A 7,996-nucleotide genomic window follows, 5' to 3' on the forward strand; every position below is an offset into this window, starting at 1 on the left:
CTGGTACATTCCAACCATGCACACAACTCACCGTGGATTTACATTTTCACCCGGGAGTCTGGGCAGGAGTTCTGACTATGCCCACTGAGCACACTCCCAGCAACCAGCAAGCAGTGGCTATCCCTGAGCAGACAGAGATCAACCCTAGGATTTTGGATGAACCCTTCCTTATGCCTGTCCTCATCACCAGGAAGAAACAGATATACCCAAAGCAGAGCCGCCTGAGACCGGCTCAGCAGCTATAGGCCTGAGGAGAGGCCAGGCTGCCATCAATTCCCCTGAACAGCCTCACCTGGGTTAAGAATCTGTTCTTGGAGATTTGTCAGAAGGCCCTCCACCCACTCACCTCTGCATAAGTCATTCCTGAGTCATTCCTGGACAACCCAAGTCCCAAGTCTGCAATCCATGGCTATCCTTGATTCTTTACCATGGATGAGAAGGCCCTGCACCCATTTTAGTATCAGTAAAAATAAATAAATAAATAAATTAATTAATAGCACAAAAACAAAAAATCAAAACAAGATAAGGTAGAAACTTCCCAGAGATCCAGCTGCATAATTCAAAAGAGCCAGGAGGCTTGACAAGTTTTCCCTCGAAGTTGAACCCCAGGCTTCCTTGTCTTTGTTTTCACTTGGCAATTATCACATACCAGGCAATAATCTAAGTGTTTGACATGCATTAGCCCAGCTCTGTCTTAGCTAACTAAGGTGACGCTGTGCCATGGCAAAGGCAGGACCTGTCCTTGGGAGGCTGGAGAGTGAGGGACCTGGCCAGACAGAAAGGTGTGGAAGGGAGAGAGGAGGAGGAGAGGAAATCCAGCCTCAGGGTCACTGAGTCTCCAGGCATCAGTCAGATTCTAGATAAGGTCTTCTCCCCTCCCCTGACAGCTATGGGCCTCCCCCATCCATCTGGCCCCCTGACACTGGCCCTACTCATAGGCCTCTGCTTGGAGGAACGAGGTCCCTAAGGCTGGATGCCTTCCCCGGATGGGTGCCACCCACCACCCCCCACTCCAACACTGCACAGGCCACTTCTCGGGACTGACTGGATGCGTCCCTAAACTTTGTCGGGGGGGGGGGCAAAAGTGTGTGGGTTTTGGAATATATCTTTCCACAGAACTGACAGATTGGTGGTTGTATTCCCAGAAAAACCATTCGATACACAGGTACCAACATGGAGCACTAACAAGTATGAGTGTCCATACCATAAAACACTCCCTACTTTCCATCAGCCCACATATAGTAGGCCATAGGACAGAAAGGAGGACGCATGAGCCTTCAAACCCCCATTGGCAATGGCTACCAACAGACTCCCTTCTGAATTCTTGACCTCTAAGATTCCAGCTTTAGCTGCTCTGCAGACTGAATTCACCCTAAACCTGGTCTTTTTCCCATTTTTCACTGCCTAATGGAATCTCCATCTGGACCTCTGGCAGCTCTTCTCTGGCCAACTCACAGTGCTACAAAGAGGCCCAGGCCACAGGGCCAGGAGGCCTGGCTTCTGCCACCAGCAGCAGGTGACCCTGCATAGGTTCCTTTGGGTAGCTTCACCATTTGTGTGTGTGTGTGTGTGTGTGTGTGTGTGTGTGTGTGTGAGTGTGTGTGTGTGATATGAGAAACTACTCAAGGCTCTCTTCTGATTCCAAAAGGAATCAACCATCCTCATTGCCCTTCCCCCTTCCAAGAATCTCCTCCTTGCTCTCATGCTACTAACAATGCCTCGTTCTTCTCCCAGCACATTAGCACAAAGTGTCAGTGTCCAATTTGATGCCTTTCCCTCTCCCTCAAATCCAGTCAGTCACCAAATCCTGCAGGATTTCTGGACAAGATCACTCACTCTCCATCTCTACTGCCATTGCCTTGATTTACACCCTAAGCTACCTCTATGGGTTATTCCAAGAGCATATTCTCACAGGAAGTTGCTCCTTGGTCCTGCAACCTGCCCTTTTCAGCCCTGAATCCTCCTGAAAGCAGAGAGTTCACCACGTGTTTTCCACACCAAAAGGCCTTCAATATCATGAGAAGAAAATGTCAATTCCTTAGCTTCAATGCTCAAGGCCTTCCCTGACCTCTCCCCAGCCTAAGACTGCAGTCTCACCTCTCCCAGTGTCCCCTCCCCACTCCACCCTCTGACTCTAGCCATGTGGGACACTCCTCACTGGGCTTGTCCCAGTCTTTCAGGTTCTGTTCTTGTTTCTTCCCTCATCACCTGTGCAGAACAGCCTACTCTTTTCCCCTTTTACTGAAGCAGACATTGCAAAACCAGCCAGCTCCAGGCCCATGTTTATTACAAACTCTTCCTGGACATCTGCTAGATGTAGGGCTGCACACAAGAGTCTGGAGTGGGTGTGGACAGAGACACGCCAATAAGGCGCCTCAGGACCATAGCACAGTTCTCCAGTTGATGCTACATGTATGTACTAGAGAGAAGAGTAAAAGTGACTTGGAGGTGGGGGGAGGAGAGGTGCTTCAAGAGTTTGATCTGCATCCTGAAGTTAATAAGAGTCCGTTCAGCTCACGGGGCAGACAAAAAGCTTTCCGTGAAGAGCAAATAGTGCGTGCAAAGACAGAGAGGCACAAAAGATAGGATCTCTTGAGCTACTCGGTTTGGGGAACAGTGGAGATACAGCTGGCGAGCTACATTCTTGCCAGCCTTTGCAGAGCCTGGAAGGCCAAAGAAGGATGTTATACTTTATCCTATCAGGGAGGCAACCCTACCCATCTTGTGCAGACCTTCCATCCACAGATACGTTACAGGGCCAAATGACTACATGACATGGAACATGGTGATTAAGAGCATGGTGCACAGTGAAGAGTCAGTTCTCTGTGTGCATAAGGGCATACGTGACAGACAGAGGAGATGAAAGCAAGAATTATAGAGGAGCACCAAAGTAAGAATTACCTAGGAGCACTAAGTAAAAATCTTAAATTTCCTGAAGACAAAGCTGTGTTAGCAGCCCCCTGGAAAATCACAAGGCCTTGAGGAGATCTGGGTTTGAAGCTAAACAGATTGCATCTCCCAGATTATTTACTGAGTGTGTCAGAGATAAGAATGGGTGTCTTGAAGCTCTGCAAGGGCTAAGGATACCTGGCTCTCAGAGTCTACAAGGGATATAGCCCACCTTTCTGAAACCACCTGTGGGCTCTTTGAAAACCGAGACACCTAGATGCCAGCAAGGGTTGAAACCAAAGACGGATGCCAGGAAACATAAAGTGGAACCGCCACAAAGAGGAAGCGGGAAAAATAGTGACTCCAGAAAAAACAAAGCTGCCAAAAGCTTCAGCCTAGTTGTGCCCACACCAAGTGGTGACAATGTCACATCTCCCCCCACCCAAGTGTCGCCTCTCAAATGGGGGTGCACAGTCTGGGAACTTAATAAATGGCTAGATACCTTATTAGTTGCATTCATATTAGCTTTTCCTCCTTATATTTTGCAAGAGGGGATCAGCCAGAGGATTTTAAGCAGGGAAGTCATGAACAGGTTTGTATTTCAGAAAAAAAAAAAAAATTCTGACATCCACGTTAAAACCAACTTCCAAATGTTATTATGTCAAATGGTAGAGCCTAAAGGGCATGCCATTCTCCAAAGCTGAATTGTCTCGGAATCATTCCCCTATCCTCACTGCTGGAAGCAGTCCGGTCAGTCTGAAGACAGATACCACATACTCCCTGGCCCCCTGGCCCACAGATTCTGTCTTTCCAAAGTCTCTCCCACCTGTCCCACTCAGGCCCAATAGAAGGCCTCACCGCTTCTATGCTGGTGGATTTTCAATGTCCTAACTGGTCCCTCCATCCCAGGGTCTTTCCACTCTGCTCACTCCTTGCCACAGCCACAGTGGGCTAGAGCAGGCTCCACCTTGGCCTTCATCAGAATCACCCCTGGGGGAACTTGGGAACACCATCCCAGACCCACTTCATCCAAACAGTTTAAAAGCTCCCCAGGTTTGCAAACCAAGGTCCTTAATCCTTGCCATAGATAGTGAAGAGCACCACCCTGGAATGTGTTAGAAAGGCAGATCAGGTTCCACCCCTGACCTAGGTAGGAATCAGAATCTGCATTTGAATTAAGACCCCCCTCGTGATTCTTAAGCTTGTTAAAGGTTGAGAAGCTCAGCTCCAAAGGGTTGCCTGACCATTCATTCCACAAATATTTACTGGATTTTCTCCCCGTCTGGCTAGGGGTTGGGAGGGTCAAGGGCCAAGGTCCTGGACTTTGAGAAGCTCACAGTCAATCCCTTGATTAAAAGCTGTCACTGGCTCCATGCTTTCTAAGTCCAGACTTCTGCACCTGGCTTTCACGGCCCACTGGGGCCATGTTTCATCCTTGTCACCAGCTTTATTGTCTAGCACTTGCTCTGGGAGTCCAGTTAGACCACTTGCCACTTCTCATGACTAGCTGGTGCTTGCCCTGCCTACACAGATCTCAGCCCAGGTCATGCTCTACCCACCTCTGCCTGGAGACGCCCAGGAGAAATCCTCCGAGATGGATCACACACATCACCCCTTTCTTGAAATTATCCCAGATCTTCCCTGCTCAGGTGAAAGACAGGAATTCCCACAACTCTTTGCTCTTCCCTCCTTCAGGGCATTTGTCATTGTACTTAAAAACCAGTGCATGGTCTTAAAACCAGTGCACCTGCCATAGCTACCCCAGTAAAGAAGAGACCATGATTCTCAGTTTGTCCCCCCCAGTAGCAATAAGCTAATAACTGGCACATCATCTAATTTCTAAGTAAGAATAATAATAATAAATGTATGAATAAAATCATGTATGAATGCAGTGAGAAATGCACTAATCTCTCTCATCTCCCACTTCATAGTTGTTTAAATATGAATTTAAGCAGAATAGTAATGGGCTGCCTTCCAACCCCAAGAGAGAAATAATCTCGAAATCAAATAATATTTTGTTTTCCAGATACAAACAATAATCAAAGACTGAACATCTTGAAGATGAATTTTGTGCACAGCCAACTACCTTCTTGTAGTTGGGCATTTAACTTCACAAAATGCAACATACAATTTGGAAACACTTCCAATTTGTATTATAATCAATTAAGTAACTGGGAAAGGAAAGAGACAAATGGAGAGAAAGATAGGAAGTAGACCAAAATATGCAAAGGGGGACCCACCGATACCAAATATCCAGCTGCTCTGAAAGCAAACTACAACACTCTGGGTTTGTTTTTTAAGAGGATTTAACACTAGTTAGAATACCTGTTTCAATCCTACACAAACTTTGGAAATTCTAGCTTTTAAATACATAATCTTATTTTCATTTGAAGAAAAACTGCGGGTCTGGAGTTGGGATGTCATGAGGGAGAGGAGGAGCCCACTTTTAAGTAGGACCATCCCCATCTGGCAGTCTCCTGGGACTGCAGTGGCTTGAGACTTTGATGGCATGTTGCATTTTTGCAATTAGAGTATAGAGTTGGTCTCAGTCGAGGCGTTGTATCTGACCACACTGAACAGATATGCTTGGGCAAAGAGACACTAAGCTGCCTGACCTTCCCCACACCGCCCCCCCCCCGACTTGTGCTCTCTAGTTACTCTGATGCTTCGGTGACATACCGCACAAAACTGAAGTGAATGACCATCCAGCGCATCTCCAGGGCCATGCTGGCACCTGCAGGGGCGCGGATTGTCCATGGATCCCAGGCAGGGTTGGGTGAAAATTCGAAGCAAATCCTCCTCGGGAGTTATACCCTCCTCCCAGTCTTCTGGCCAGAGAAGAGGAAGAGGGTTCCTGCCCTCGCATCTGGGACCCACTCTGGGGCCCTAACTGGCACTGACCCCCACTCCTCGAGTGGTTCTTGAATCTGGGGGCTTTCGGTTACCTAGGCAATGTACCCGCGGGGGGCTCCCGGCCCGGAACGCGCAGGGGACCTGGGGCGTGGGGACAGCCCACTGACCTGGGTGCTGGGCTCCTCTCCGGGCGGCTCAGGTGTGAGGGCCGCTCCCGTGTCCCTCCCACCTCCGAACATGAGAGCCGAGAACCGAGCTGCAGGCCACTGACCCACCGACCAACTGACCGACCAACCAGCGGACCGAGCGGCAGCGGCCGGGTCTGGAGCCCACGTGACGGGGGCGGGACCCACAGGAGGCTCGTCCCGGAGCCCCCGCTTCTCCCCGCCCTCCTTCCCCTGGGACCGCCCCTCCACTCCCCTTCCTTCTCGGGCTCCGCGGCGGTCCGCAGGGACCGGTCCGCCACCGGTTCCCTGTCCTCGGGGACCGGCCTCGTCAACTCCGCCCTTTCGAACCTGCCTTCGCCTAGTCAGCCCAGCCGTGGCCCCGCCCCCTGGACGGTGCTACAAGCCCCGCCTCCCGCAGACCACGCCCCCGCGAGCCCCGCCCCGCTCCTGTTGCCTCCCCGCCCTGCACCCTTCCGGTCCCGGAGACACCGTCGGGCGGTTCCTGGCTCTGGTGCTGCCTGTCCCCTGGGCTTCTTCAGCCCTTCAGCACCATTCATTCCCCGGCCGTAGGAAATGAAAACGAGGAAGCAGAAAAGCAATTTGTATCTAGAGTTGCAAAGAGAGAAGCCACGGAAAAACCGATTGGAGGCACACCCAGAGTAGCAACACTTTGGGTGTCCGGACTTCCCGGACCCGTAGGATCCAGTCCAAGTTGAGGTTGGCCTGAAGGCAGCCTCATTCCCTGTCTCTGATCAACCCGTCTGGAAGGCTCTGCGTCCCACTGGAGTCCGGCTGCCCTCGAACCCCGCGACCTGGCGTGGAGGTCCCCCTAGTGGTCAGCCCCGACTAAAGACACTTTGCGCCTTGTCTTGTGAACAGCTAAGGACAAGAAGCACTTCTCTGTGCTCAGCACCAAGGTGGGGATCCATAGGGCCAAGAGATTTGGCGACTTCTGACCACAGGAATAAGTTCTGGAATCAAGGCGAGACTGGGCCCTGGGGACTTAGTCCAACACCTTCCCCTAGTGTATGGCCTGAATCCCCTTTGGTTGTGCTGCTAGGTTGTTGCCTTGCCTGGGCCTCCCAGGACCAGTTGCTCAGTTCAGCTGATTAAAATCCCTTTGGGCCGCAGATGGCATCTACACTGCACACTCTGGCATAGTCCCGAGCTCTGGCAGGAGTCACTACAGCCCTGGCTTCAGTTTTTATCTACATTTCTACAGGCTGGACAAACTCCGTAAGACACATCTTTTTTTTCAAATTACCCTGGTGGTCTGAAATTACCAGTGTGCCCAGAAGGCTTTTACATGTGAACAGAACTTAAGCCACCCTGCAAATATGAGACTCTGGTCACTGCCGGAACCTGGCCAGAAGCAGACTAAAGGCAAAGCCAGCAGAGGAAGGCTGGGGCCCACAAGAGTTGTGTTACAGCAGGACACCCTTCAGTTCTCTTTCACTTCCTTAAAATAGCAGCAGAGGCTTTTGTAGACCTAGGCACTATAGTTCACATGAGTTCATGGGTGTTTCCAAATCCCACATGTTATTGCCCCAGTGGACACACTGCCCTAGCCTCAGTCCCTAGAAAATGCTAATCTGCTCTCTGAATTATACAATTACTTTTTTAAAATTACCTTTAAAAACGGTGTAAGTCACTGGTTCTCAAGCTTATTCACACTCTAGAACCATGTTGCGGGAGGGGGCTTAAAAAAATACAGCCTGGGTCCTACCTTCAGAGGTTCTGGCTTAATCGTCTGGGAGTATGGCCTGGTATTAGGAGTTTTAAAAGCCCCTCAGGCGATTCTTACATGCAATCGAGTTTAACTACTGCTATAGGCCATAGGGACTTTCATCCTGACTAAACTCCAACAAGAGACCTCAGAGCTGAACAATTCACCCAAAAGAAGCCCAAGATAGTATCCGTGGGCCTGAATGCTTTGCTGCCCTGGCTCCAAGGAAGCAAAGTGGCACATTGACAAGGAGAAAATGTCTTGACCTAAAAGAGTGATTCTAGCTGTAGGAATTTAAAGCACCTGGGAGTGTTGTTAGTGGCAGGTGCACTCTGCAGTCGACAAGTTAAAGTATATCACA

This window comes from Acinonyx jubatus, chromosome D1 (assembly GCF_027475565.1).
Source record: "Acinonyx jubatus isolate Ajub_Pintada_27869175 chromosome D1, VMU_Ajub_asm_v1.0, whole genome shotgun sequence".
Lineage (NCBI taxonomy): Eukaryota > Metazoa > Chordata > Mammalia > Carnivora > Felidae > Acinonyx > Acinonyx jubatus.